At 47.4% G+C, this 12,213-nt stretch overlaps 1 protein-coding gene across 8 annotated transcripts in view; it reads right to left on the reverse strand.

Moving 5' to 3' along the window:
• Positions 1 to 12,213, reverse strand: part of MAP4 (microtubule associated protein 4) — a 171,670-nt gene that overhangs the window by 84,427 nt on the left and 75,030 nt on the right. The window lies entirely within an intron of this gene.

The following is a 12,213-nucleotide window of genomic DNA, read 5'->3' on the forward strand; positions in this document are numbered from 1 at the left end:
CTCAGCAAAAAAGAAAGTGAACAGATTTTTCTCCATGAGTTTGCTGGGGCAATTCCTAGGGAGATGGAAGTGTTTTCTCAAACTTAAGGGCTACAAAGATGCTGAGGGGACTGGAACACTTCTCTTATGAAGAAAGGCTGAGGGATTTGGGGCTCTTCAGGCTGGAAAAAAGACGACTGAGGGGGGATCTTATCAACACTTATAAATACTGAAAGGGGGAGTGTCAGGAGGATGGGGCCAGGCTCTTCTCAGTGGTGCCCAGTGACAGGACAAGAGGTAACGGGCACAAACGTGACCATAGGAAGTTCCATCTCAACACGAGGAGGAACTTCTTTCCCCTGAGGGTGGCAGAGCCCTGGCACAGGCTGCCCAGAGAGGTGGGGGAGTCTCCGTCTCTGGAGACATCCCAACCCCGCCTGGACGCGTTCCTGTGCCACCTGCTGTGGGTGACCCTGCTCTGGCCGGGGGTGGGACGGGATGGGCTCCAGAGGGCCCTTCCAACCCTGTGATTCTCTGATTCTGTGATTAAAGCCAATATTTGCACAGAACAACCGCTTTTATCATTCCCACGGTGTCTTTAGCATGAAAGTTAGAAGAAATTTTCTAAGTAACCATCAGGGAGTGGCAGCAGTGAAAAAGCCCATGAGCAGAGGCAGGAAAACACGTCCTTCTCAAGGTGTTCATTAAAGAAACCACCCCTCTACCTGCAGTCGTTAGAATCTGGGTTTGCTTACCCAAGAACCTGTTTCTAGGTTCACGCTCACTTTGTAGTGTTATTAAAACAGACCTATTTTAAGTTAATTCCCAAACACCTTCAATGCCTCAATCGCCAACAGCAGAGGTGGCACAGAGCAGCTCAGCCCCACCAGTAGGGACGGGGACACCCTGCGAGCAGAGACCCTGCACCGGGCTCGCAACCCCAGAGCCTGACCCCAAAGTCAGACTTCCTTCATCATCCCCGTCAAACGGGCAAAATCACAGCTAGCCGTCTCCAAATGGCATCTGCGCCTTAGTTTCTCAGCGGGAATGATGACTTCCATAAACTACGATTAGAATGGGCAGACTGGGTTGAGTTACTAGAATTTAACCATGTAGTTTTTGGGCTATAAACCAGCACACGTGGTAATTTTGAGTTTTACAAAAGAGACAAGGTTGTATTAACTTAATTACATTTGAAAATCCGGCTTCCTTTACCACTGTATTTTACACTAAACGCACTGCAAATAAAAGTATCTTACGAAAATAAGTTAGACGCTTGCCCGCGTGTTAACTGCATCCATGTGACATTACCTTTAAAACGTGTATCTGGAGGGACTGTATTTTTCTGTGGGTTCAAAGAGTAGATGGAAATAAATCGTGCAGTTCTTCACCATTACGTTTCAGATTTGTGTACTCGATCGGTTTGAAAAAAACCCCACAAAATTATATAGCTTTGCATTTAAACGGAGTCCGCGGTTTGCAGAATACATACATATTCAGAACATCGTGATCAAGCGATTGATCTATGGACCCGGGCTAGTTTGAAGGAAATAACTCAAAAGGGGAAGAGTATTAAGGTGGTCTCAAGAAGCCCAGTCCTACAGTTGGAGACCAGTGACTGCATCTATTGCATGGGGCCGGGCTCCAAAGACACTCTCACCTTCATCTAAGAAAGGTCGATCCCATCAACAACCTTGCACAGCCCATCTTTTTAATGAGTCCCTCTGGTCTCCCATCTCTGGTACTCTCCCCCTTAATATTCGCCTAAAAATGTAATTCAAGGTTACCTGGCGTCGCGTTTGGTTTGTCTCTGTGCTGTAAGCCGTAGCTGCGGCTAAAGCGACGGCAGCGAGGAGGATGCTGCGATGGCAGTGGTCCCTCTGAACCGGGGAAGGTGACAATGTGACACCGTTAACGTTGCAATACAACACGAATCCTACCTTTTAGCCATACTTCTATAATAAAGAAGCGGAAGTACTTTTTCTCAGAACGCTTCGGGAAAGCGTTCCTACTTCACATCTCAGCCGCACCGGACTAAACTGAACAGCCAAACTTGTATCATCTGCACGTACTGGAGATCAGATGCTTGTTCTCTGCTATCTGAAACACCCTTGGACCTTCTGCCTTGTTGACAAATTTCATTCTACAGCAGCACGTCTTAAACTGGCACCAAGAAAAGAGGTTTTAAAGCACAAAAAAGCTGCGTACCAATTAAGGCAGAATACGTGGCATCATATCAAGAACCCGGACACCTCTAACCCTCCTCCTCTGCCAAATCCCATTAAGGCAGAACAGTTCATGCAGCCATTACAGACTGATGATGAGACCCGCGACAGCCTTCGCTGGCAAACACCATCACATCTCAGGTCCCGACGCTCTGCCTGCCAGTTTCTGGTTGGGAAGCAACAATTTTAATGGTTGGCTCAGGAAACCCGAGTTCTCCTCCCAACCTTCCCACTAACTCACCATGTGGCATCTTCATTAACTACCAGCCCGTTTCCCTCTTGCATCTGGTAAATAGCCATTTAACATTGTAAGTTTTAATCTGCACAGAAAAAAGGACTCCAGAAGAATAAAATGCCATTGTTTAAGTCCTACCCTCACCTCTGAGGAAACTACCAACCCTCTTAAATGCAAATAACTGCTAAATCCCCAGCCGTTCAGGAAGAGCAGAGAAAGACAACGAGTTTAGCCAGACTCTGGTTCTTCAGGAAGCCAGACTAACCTGAGGGCATGGAAAAGCTAATTTGTCACAGAGAACTACAGAAAATTCTTTTTTAGAACAGATAGGTCAAATACAGCATGCTCTGGTTAAAAGGAAGAAGGTCAAATAACGCAACTTACACGACAAAACAAAAATCAAGCGTCCCTTCCAGATAATTTCTTTTTTGGGATCAATCGTGTTTTGTTCACTTCCTAAAATCCCATGTCAATTAGAATCACAGAATCGTTTATGTTGTAAAGAACCTTTAGGATCATGGAGTCCAACCGTTAGCCCAGCCCTGCCAAGGCCACCACTACCCCACGTCCCTCAGCACCGCGTCTGCTTGGCTTTTAAATACCCCCAGGGGTGGCGACTCCACCACCTCCGTACCTCACTAAGTCATTTCTAATTTCATAGTTGCCTACAGCATCAGTGGTACAGAAATATCTACGGCCCTAAAGCTTTATGATCGCTCCTAAGGGAGCCGTTAATCTGGCATACTTTAACAGGCATTGATTAAACGCGAACAGCCAGATGCCCGTTAAGAAATTTCAACTTCTACTCAGTCACCTCCGGGAAGCAGCTTATTTTGCCATTCGCTGCTGTGTAAAACGAGCTGGCAGACTGACGGGAGCAGCCCCCTGTCCAAACACGGCGGCATCTCCGTGGTCCAGAAACCATCACCCTACAGCGGAGAAGAGCAGCTTCGAGCGAGGAGGGACCAACTCTGACATATCGAGGTGAGCTTTTATCACGTCGGATGAAGGAGAGGAGGTACCACACAGCATTCATCAACCGAAACGGAAAAAGGAAGAACACATACTTAAAAAATAATCCAACGTTGTGGCCAATGCAATCCCCAAGAAGAGAGTAAGCCTCACGTTACCCAAAGGGAGGAGACCCCTTGAGGGAGGACCCAGCGGAGCTCCCTGGGCCAGCAGAAGACAACAGGATCCCGAGCATCCCTCACGCCTTGTCTCAGAGCTTTACAACTCCAGAAAGTTGCAAAGCTTTTCTTTTCCAGTGCTCATTCAGCAATAATTCAGGTACCTTTTATGCTATACTGGACAAATACCGAGCATTTTAGAAACGTAAACTCTACTGAAGGCATACTTGGTATTTTAGGGGTTGGGGCTGGCAAGTGGCTGCACAAATTGTACCAAAATAGCAGCAAAAAGGGAGATTACTGATGAGCATATTTATAATTTCTTTATTTTTCAGTGAATTACTAAAGCAAGGTTAAGCGAGCCGAATTTGTTCGAACTCGTTTGCATAAAGAGTAGCTTTATAGGGTTTAATGAGGAACCACCAGCAGCCAGGGCCCACACTGAATTCTGATTGATCGGCCATTTAAAAGATGCATTTGCCCCAGAGCGTGGATTTGCTCTCACAACCAACTACCAAAGACCTCCTCTCGCTCAGCCTCACCGTATCCAGACACGTTTCGTAACGACACCATTTTCTTTTTCCAGAAAAGGTCGGATTAATCCAAGATTACCCCTGGTACTAGTCAACACCACTGAAATGAGAACGCCGTGATAATAACAGATGCAGCATAGCTATAAAAGATAAAATGCACAATATAATCAGCCTTACCCTATTTTCAGTGATGGGACTGAAACAGAAGAAGATTAAAGAGCTAAGGCCTCCGAGGGAGGTACAACCAGAGCCAGGATTAGGGAAGTTTCCTAACCCCCAGGTTCATATTTAGCCCATGTCATACGACCGCACACAATCCCAGCACACAATTCTTTCTCCATTTTTTTTGTAAGCAGGATAAACCCTTATTAAATCAGTTGTTTTTACAGACAACCCCGGCCCCACACCCTGCTCCAGGTTTAGGACAGGAAGAAGTGGTGAAAAAAGGCTGAGATTTACCCACGAGCGCCTGCGGGAAGGAGCCGGCGGGTCGGCGCAGGGCACGAGGTTCGCACAAACCCACCTTCCCGCAGCCTCCGCTCACGGGGGCTTCTCCACTGGGTTTCTCCATCCACGGCTGCCGACGGACAAGGACTGCATCCCTGCCCAGCCGCCATCCTGCTCACCTTCTGCTTGCAGCTGGGCCACGTCACTAACTCAAAGGCAAATATTTAGCTAACTCATCTAATAAAGAATTACAGAATCACAGAATGCTTTGGGTGGGAAGGGACCCTAAAGCCCCCCCAAGTGCCACCCCCTGCCCTGGGCAGGGACACCTCCCACCAGCCCAGGTTGCTCCAAGCCCCGTCCAACCTGCCCTTGAACCCCTCCAGGGATGGGGCAGCCACAGCTTCTCGGGGCAACCTGGGCCAGGGGCTCACCCCCCTCACAGCCAACAATTTCTGCCTCACATCTCATCTCAGTCTCCCCTCTGTCAGTGGAAAACCCTTCCCCCTCGTCCCACGGCTCCCCTCCCTGATCCAGAGTCCCTCCCCAGCTTTCCTGGAGCCCCTATAGTTTATCTTTATGAAAGATAAATTCTTATTATGAAGCTAAATGATTAACCAGATCTAGCAAAAAGGTGATAATGAAGTGTTTAGACTAAGGTTAATTTTGGTGTGTGTTTTACAGTACTACTGGCTGTTTTATTATCCTTTGGCAATAAATTGGCGTATAAATTCCAGAAATGGAATATAAATTGCAGGAATCTAAAGGGTCACTGCAAGAACTGTAGTATAACCTGTCTTAATAAGCGAGAAAAAAACCCAGGATGTTGTCTGAGGCAATAAAGAGGGGAAGAAAAAAAAACTAAATACCTTTTAAAATCGCAGTTAAGTCCCAGAAAGACAGGCTAATTAAAGGAAAATTGGGTAATGTACGTGTAGGACAAAAGCACGACTTTGGATGAACAAAGCAGTACGGGTAAGTGGTCCTGCTTATTTGCAGCAATAAACCTCACTCTTCTGCCTGCCTCAAAAACTCTTGAAATTACCACTCTCTTTTAAAAACGTTTACAGGATTTTTTAATTTAAATCCATTTACAGGATTACAGGTACAAAAATATTCTGGGTACGCAAAAACACACTTCTGAGAAATGGCAACGAAGCTGATTTTGGGTAAAGGCTGACGAACTGGGAAGGATGAAGAGAGAGAAAAAAGGGTTCACATTTTCTACCAGGTATTAGCCTGCATGTTTCTTCCACGCTTCTAACGCACACCTCCACCAATTGGTTGGTTGAAATGCACTAATAAGATATTAAATTCAAGAGAGAAGCTTGAAACCTCACGGCTTGAATACTTTAAGCAACAGCTACCTGCTCAGGAAGTTCAAGCTTTGCAACAACCACGTGAATTCATCCAGCGCTCAGATGCTCGCTGGAACGACTCTGAAACACACGACGAAAACTAAAGGTTTTGTATTAACATTTTTTTAAGTCTCGCTAAGCCTCACCCTAACGCCTGTAACAGACTTCTGGCCATATGTACTACTTCCCTATAAGCTTTTTTATTTTCTATTCAACAAGTCAAGTAGGATACGTGCCACCTTGGAATCAAAGTTCAGAAGCAAAAAGCGAGAAGCAGGAAGTAGCAGGTTGCTAGGAAAATCCCATTTAAGAGAGACAGGGCCACGGCAACAGCATTTTTTAGACAAAAAAAAAAGGTCCTTCCGCTTTTACTTGGAGTCATCACTACAAGTACTGTGCCCAGTGCTGCGCCCCCCCCAGCTGCAGAAGGGCAGGGAACTGCTGGAGAGGGGACAGCAAAGGGCTACCGAGATGCTGAGGGGCTGGAACACCTCTCTGATGGAGAAAGGCTGAGGGATTTGGGGCTCTTCAGGCTGGAAAAAAGACGGCTGAGGGGGATCTTATCAACACTTATAAATACTGAAAGGGGGGGTGTCAGGAGGATGGGGCCAGGCTCTTCTCAGTGGTGCCCGGGGACAGGACAAGGGGTAACGGGCACAAACTTGACCATGGGAAGTTCCACCTCAACACGAGGAGGAACTTCTTTCCCCTGAGGGTGGCAGAGCCCTGGCACAGGCTGCCCAGAGAGGTGGGGGAGTCTCTGTCTCTGGAGACATCCCAACCCCGCCTGGACGCGTTCCTGTGCCACCTGCTGTGGGTGACCCTGCTCTGGCCGGGGGTGGGACGGGATGGGCTCCAGAGGGCCCTTCTGACCCCGACCATTCTGTCATTCTGTGGTCACTGGAGCTTTCAATACACTCCCAGTCGCAATACCAGTTCCAACAGTTACTGTCCTTCACGCGTCAGCAAGCAGGCTGGTAGGAACACAGAGTGATATTGGGTACAAAAGAGGGATGGGCTTTCGGAAAAACCCACGTCCTGGCTAATTCCCACCTCTCCCAGCTCTGTTTCCCCACCACCAGAAACATCAACGCTTTCGACACCACGTTGGTGTCCCCAGCCTGGCCGGGAGCTGCAGAGGGACAGGTCGCCACGGCCCCGGGGACAGGAGCATCTCCCCGGTGGGGCTGCCACGCTCTACTTTCCTCCAAATAACAGAGCTCGTTACACAACGACTTAAGCTGATTTGATACAAGCAGCAAACAAGACTACGGCCCAGGAAGCAAAGCTTCTTGAGCACGTCATTTAACATATGTAAAAGAGGGGACTGATTTAAGTCAGAGGAGACTCAGCTTCGGGATGTAATCAGCACTTCCAGCCAGCCCGAGGTTTATCTTATTTCCACTCCCTTTCCCCGAAGTATTAGGGAGCACCCGGCGGGAACCAACTTTTTTGCCAGCATCTTCTCCAAAAAAACACTCCTGGGCAAAGAAATATTATAAATCCTTGTAACATAGTCATGTAGGTGTCACCTGGTTCATCGCACGTGGTGGGGGGGGGATTTTGTTTGTTTGGAGGTTTTTGTCTGGTGGGTTTGGGGTTTTTTTGGTTGGTTGCTTTTTGATGAGTTTTTTTTGTCGTGGGTTTTCTTCCCGCCAAGCTACATTTTGGTGCAAAACCGCCCACAAGGAACAGTTACTACAGAAAATTACTTGTTTAAAATATGGCTGATGAAGCAAAGGGTGGGAAAAGAAGTAATCAGTTCTGAAAACAGTTTGGCTTTTTTATTCTAGAAATTATTAAAGAGAAAAACCTTTCTATATTAACAGATTATTTTTTTCCTAATCGTGATGTCCTGCAAGACATCAGAGCCAAAACACCGTCCTTTCATCCCTCCTGTTACCAGCGCTATCCTCAAAAAAAGGAAAAATAAGGGTTTGGCTTTTTTTTTTTTTGCTATTCTCAGTCTTCAGCCGGCTTCTTGGTTACAAATTCACCTGGACTAGACAGGGCCACTAGAATTATCCAAAAACCCACTTTCTGGGCCTGCAGCAAGAGCTGTGCCTGGCAGAAGCGAAGTTCCCCGAGACGGCTCTTGCTCCTCCCAGTCTCCGTCCGCTCCCTGAGACGCCAACACCACAAACTGCCTGGATCTTTCTATCTCAGTTCAGGAGATTAAAGAATTCAGGCCTAAAGAGAGATCACAAAACCAGGCAACTAGCATATTTTAAAATGTAATAGCCACGTAACATTGCAAAGGCACAATATCTTATCTATTAACTAACCGCGACGTGCTTGAATAGTGCCCAAAGTGGGCAACCCAGCAAGAAAAACCCGGAGTACGATGCTGGGTGTACTCTGAGCTTTTAGTAAAAATCATTCCCTGGTAATAACACGGCAATTTGCTGAATCTAGTAGCCCATAGGGCGTATCTAGTTGCCCATGATAGCCCACAGTACTATCATGTAGGCAAAAAAACCCCCCTCCTGACACTGGTTTTTGACACTTGCTGAACGGCCGCACGTGCTGCCAGAGGGCGGGATGATGGGAAACCCCCTCGGAGTCACGCAGAGTGGGCTCACGACAGCAGAAGTTGCGAGCTGAGGTGGGGAGGAGAGTCCTCCCCAACATAAATCCCTGTAACATAAGGCTGCTGTAACCCAAGAAACATCGGACACAGCGGAAATCTCACTTAACGCGGATCCTTTGTCTGTGGCGAAGTTCCCACCACCCAAAAAGCTGCATTTCACCATTGATCGGATTATGACTTCCCAGCCCAAAATATCCACTGCCAGCAGCATCCATTTATTCCCTTACCATTGCATTTGGGAAAGTCAAAGTTCAGTTTAGCGAAACACTAATTAGAGGACTATTGTGCGAAGAAATAAAGATACTAATGCAGAGACTCAAAGAAAGAAAAAAAAAGGAGTGGCAAAATCATACAAAAGAAAAATTGTGCTTCTGCTCCACCGAAGTGATGTCAAGATGTGACATCTGTAGCAAAGAATAACTTGCTGTTATATTAATTTTATTTCTTTTCCCAGCAGAATTTATTAAAATTACCAAAAAGACAACCTGTGTCCCAGTGCCAGGCCCATCAATTACATTTAAATTAGATGCAGGAAGTTTCAGAGAAAGTGCGTTATTTACCTAAAAGAGGTTGTCTGTAGCCATGAAATACATTTTTTGGCTCGTTGGGGTGATGTTTCTAAGGAAGATGCCGAGGGCTCCAGCAAGCTTTGGGACAGGGAAACACCGCACACGCCCTCGGCAGAAGGTACCCGGGTACACCAACAGCCAGCATCCACGGTCACTGGGCTTAAAACACTACATAACGCTTGTTTTGGGGTTAGAACTGACATTTCAAGGTGTGTTCAGACTCATAATTACTCATTTTAAGTAGCCGGACCTTGAAAAGTTGTTTCTCTGTGATAGGTACGTAGACGTGTAAGAAGCAAGTTAAAGGTGAGACATCTCTAGCTGCCCATCAAGGCATGGGGAACAGGGAGAAATATCTGTATTTTGTGAAAACTGACAAAGGATTATATTATTAAATATATTAATATATGTAATATATTTTATATATTCTGTATATGATATATATTCTGTATATTATATCTGTACACACACAGAAGGAACAGTGAGGTATTACCGGATCACTGCATGAAGCAAAGGCACGGGCATTAATCTACAGTTCAGAAGAACTCGTAATTTATTTCATACAAACCCAAATAAGTTTTCAGCATTTGCCTGAAGCGGCAGAGAGCCCTCCGAAGACGCCCGCAGCCAGTCGTTCTTCGCTCCAGCTCCTGGCGCGGGCACCGTTCTTTAACTAAGCCTAAGCCGCACCGAGTAACGGCTTTCACAAACGGCATCTTCAGAAGAGGGTGGATGTACGTCCTCAGAAGGGGCCCGATGTTTGTTACAGAGAGGTACGCACGGGGACGCGCATTACGATGCGCTTCTGGGCCCCAGGATTCAGAAATTATCCTGGAGTCAAAATAATCTGCCTGTCAAGGCCCAAGGAAGGGATGGAGAACAGCCTGACCCACAGCTGCTCCTCGTGGACAGGAAAGATGCTGATGTTTGTCTGAAAATACGACATTTGGATAACCTTTAAAGACAGGAGAGGCGAGTTCCTCAGCCTACAGCTACTTGTACTGGAAGTAAATTTCTCAAAGTTGACTGAATTTAAAATAGAAGTACGTGTAATAAATGTTTTGGGGTGGTTTGGTTTTTTTTTTTAAATACTGGTAGGAACTATATAGAACTCAACCCCCAAAACCAGATGATTTAAAACCTTCAGATGATGAAAGAAATCAAAAATCAGATAGTTACAGAAAAAAGACGTTATGGGTCTGGCACAGAACTTTCTCACCGAGGACCACCCTGCGCGGCAGAAGCCAAGGCCAGCAGTGGTCCTGTCTAGTTTTACGAAACGGCCAGCAAAACACCAAAAGCCTCAGAGGTAAAATACAACACTTCATCTTCTTTCCATTAAAATTTCATCCGCAAAAAAAAAAAAAAAAAAAAAAAAATATTTTATGTTCCTAGCAGCTCGCTCCTCCTCCATGCAGACAAATAAGTTTCCCCTATTTAATATTCCAAAGTCACAGCTCTTCGAGACCCATGCAGTCATTGCAAGGTGCAGATGAAACCAGCGTTCCGAACTGAATATCCACAGAAACATCCGCACTGAAGGCGGCTTTAGAAAATTGGCGGCACAAATGACCGTCTTTTAGGTCAACACGCATCTACATCACTTCCCACAAAACGTCTTTATCCAACTCCCCGAGATGGGGAAGAGCGAGTCAAGGACTGTAAGCTCTTAAACGCAATCCTTTTAGCACAGACCTGTAAGATTTTAAGGCCAAGCTGCTGCAAGACGTTATTTATTCTTAAGAACCATCGTTAACCAGCTCATAACGCACCTTTTCAGCTCACAGAACTCACGTGCCCATGGGGTACGCTGCCCCAGTGCGCAGTCAGGCAATACAGAGGAGCTGTATTAATAAAATGCGCATGGAAGCGACAGATCCGTGCCCTGGTGCTCTCCTGAGTCATCCTTCCCTGCAATCCGAGTGCTCGGTGGCTTCGTTCCCCCACACGACGCTGCACCGAACACTCGGCCGCGTGAGAATTACTGACCTTGAGCGAATCCAGGGCATGGACGGGGCTCTTCAGAGCAGTCGGGTTCGCTAAGCAAAGTTCTGTGCCGAACGACAATTTACCCCGTTATCTCTGGTGTTCCCGGTGTCTACAAGTGCTCCATCATCTGGGAAGTTTCCTTCAGCTTTCTGAACTGTCGGGGAGCAGCTCGTTGAGATGACACTACCTGCGGCTCTATGCCTTCACCGGCAGGAAGAAGAAACAAGGCTTCTTCGGTTGGAAGGGCACCGACTCCTTCCCGGCCCACCCGTGGGACGCCCACGGAGCACGAGCCTTCATCCTCTGCACTCACCCTCCAGCCCCGTCAGTGCCTCCATCCCCTGGCCCCGATCCTCACCGGAGCCATAGAGCATGGAACACCCCCAACCTCTGCCCCTCACCACCAGATCAGCTCCCTCCAGACGCCCACTTTCCCCTTCCCCCAGCCAGCTCAGGCCTAAAAACCATCACCCCAAAAGATGAGACACACACAGATAAAAGATGCTGGGAGGGCTGGAGCCCCTCTGCTGTGGGGACAGGCTGAGAGAGCTGGGGGGGTTCAGCCTGGAGAAGAGAAGGCTCCGCAGAGACCTTGGAGCCCCTTCCAGTCCCTCAAGGGGCTCCAGGAAAGCTGGGGAGGGACTCTGGAGCAGGGAGAGGAGCCATGAGACGAGGGGGAAGGGTTTTCCACTAGAAGAGGGGAGATTGAGATGAGATATCGGGAAGAAGATTTTGCTGTGAGGGTGGTGAGCCCCTGGCCCAGGTTGCCCAGAGAAGCTGTGGCTGCCCCATCCCTGGAGGGGTTCAAGGCCAGGTTGGACGGGGCTTGGAGCAACCTGGGCTGGTGGGAGGTGTCCCTGCCCAGGGCAGGGGGTGGCACTGGGTGGCCTTTAAGGTCCCTTCCCACCCAAACCATTCCATGATTCTAAAACCCTGAGTCATGCCCATCTGAAGAACTAAACGAGTCTTCTGAATTTGATTCAGTTTGCTGCTTTTTTTAGACTGAAGCAACAGAAAACATGAATTCTCCTTTAGCAAGCAGTGGATGCAGACCCGCTCGGAAAAGCCTGAAAAGGTCTCCCTTAAGCCCGGAAAGTATAAAAGCCTCTATAAATAAAAACTTGCACCAAACGGGAACTATGCAGGCAGGTGAAAGAG

Source organism: Rissa tridactyla, chromosome 2 (assembly GCF_028500815.1).
Source record: "Rissa tridactyla isolate bRisTri1 chromosome 2, bRisTri1.patW.cur.20221130, whole genome shotgun sequence".
NCBI classification, from domain to species: Eukaryota; Metazoa; Chordata; class Aves; order Charadriiformes; family Laridae; genus Rissa; species Rissa tridactyla.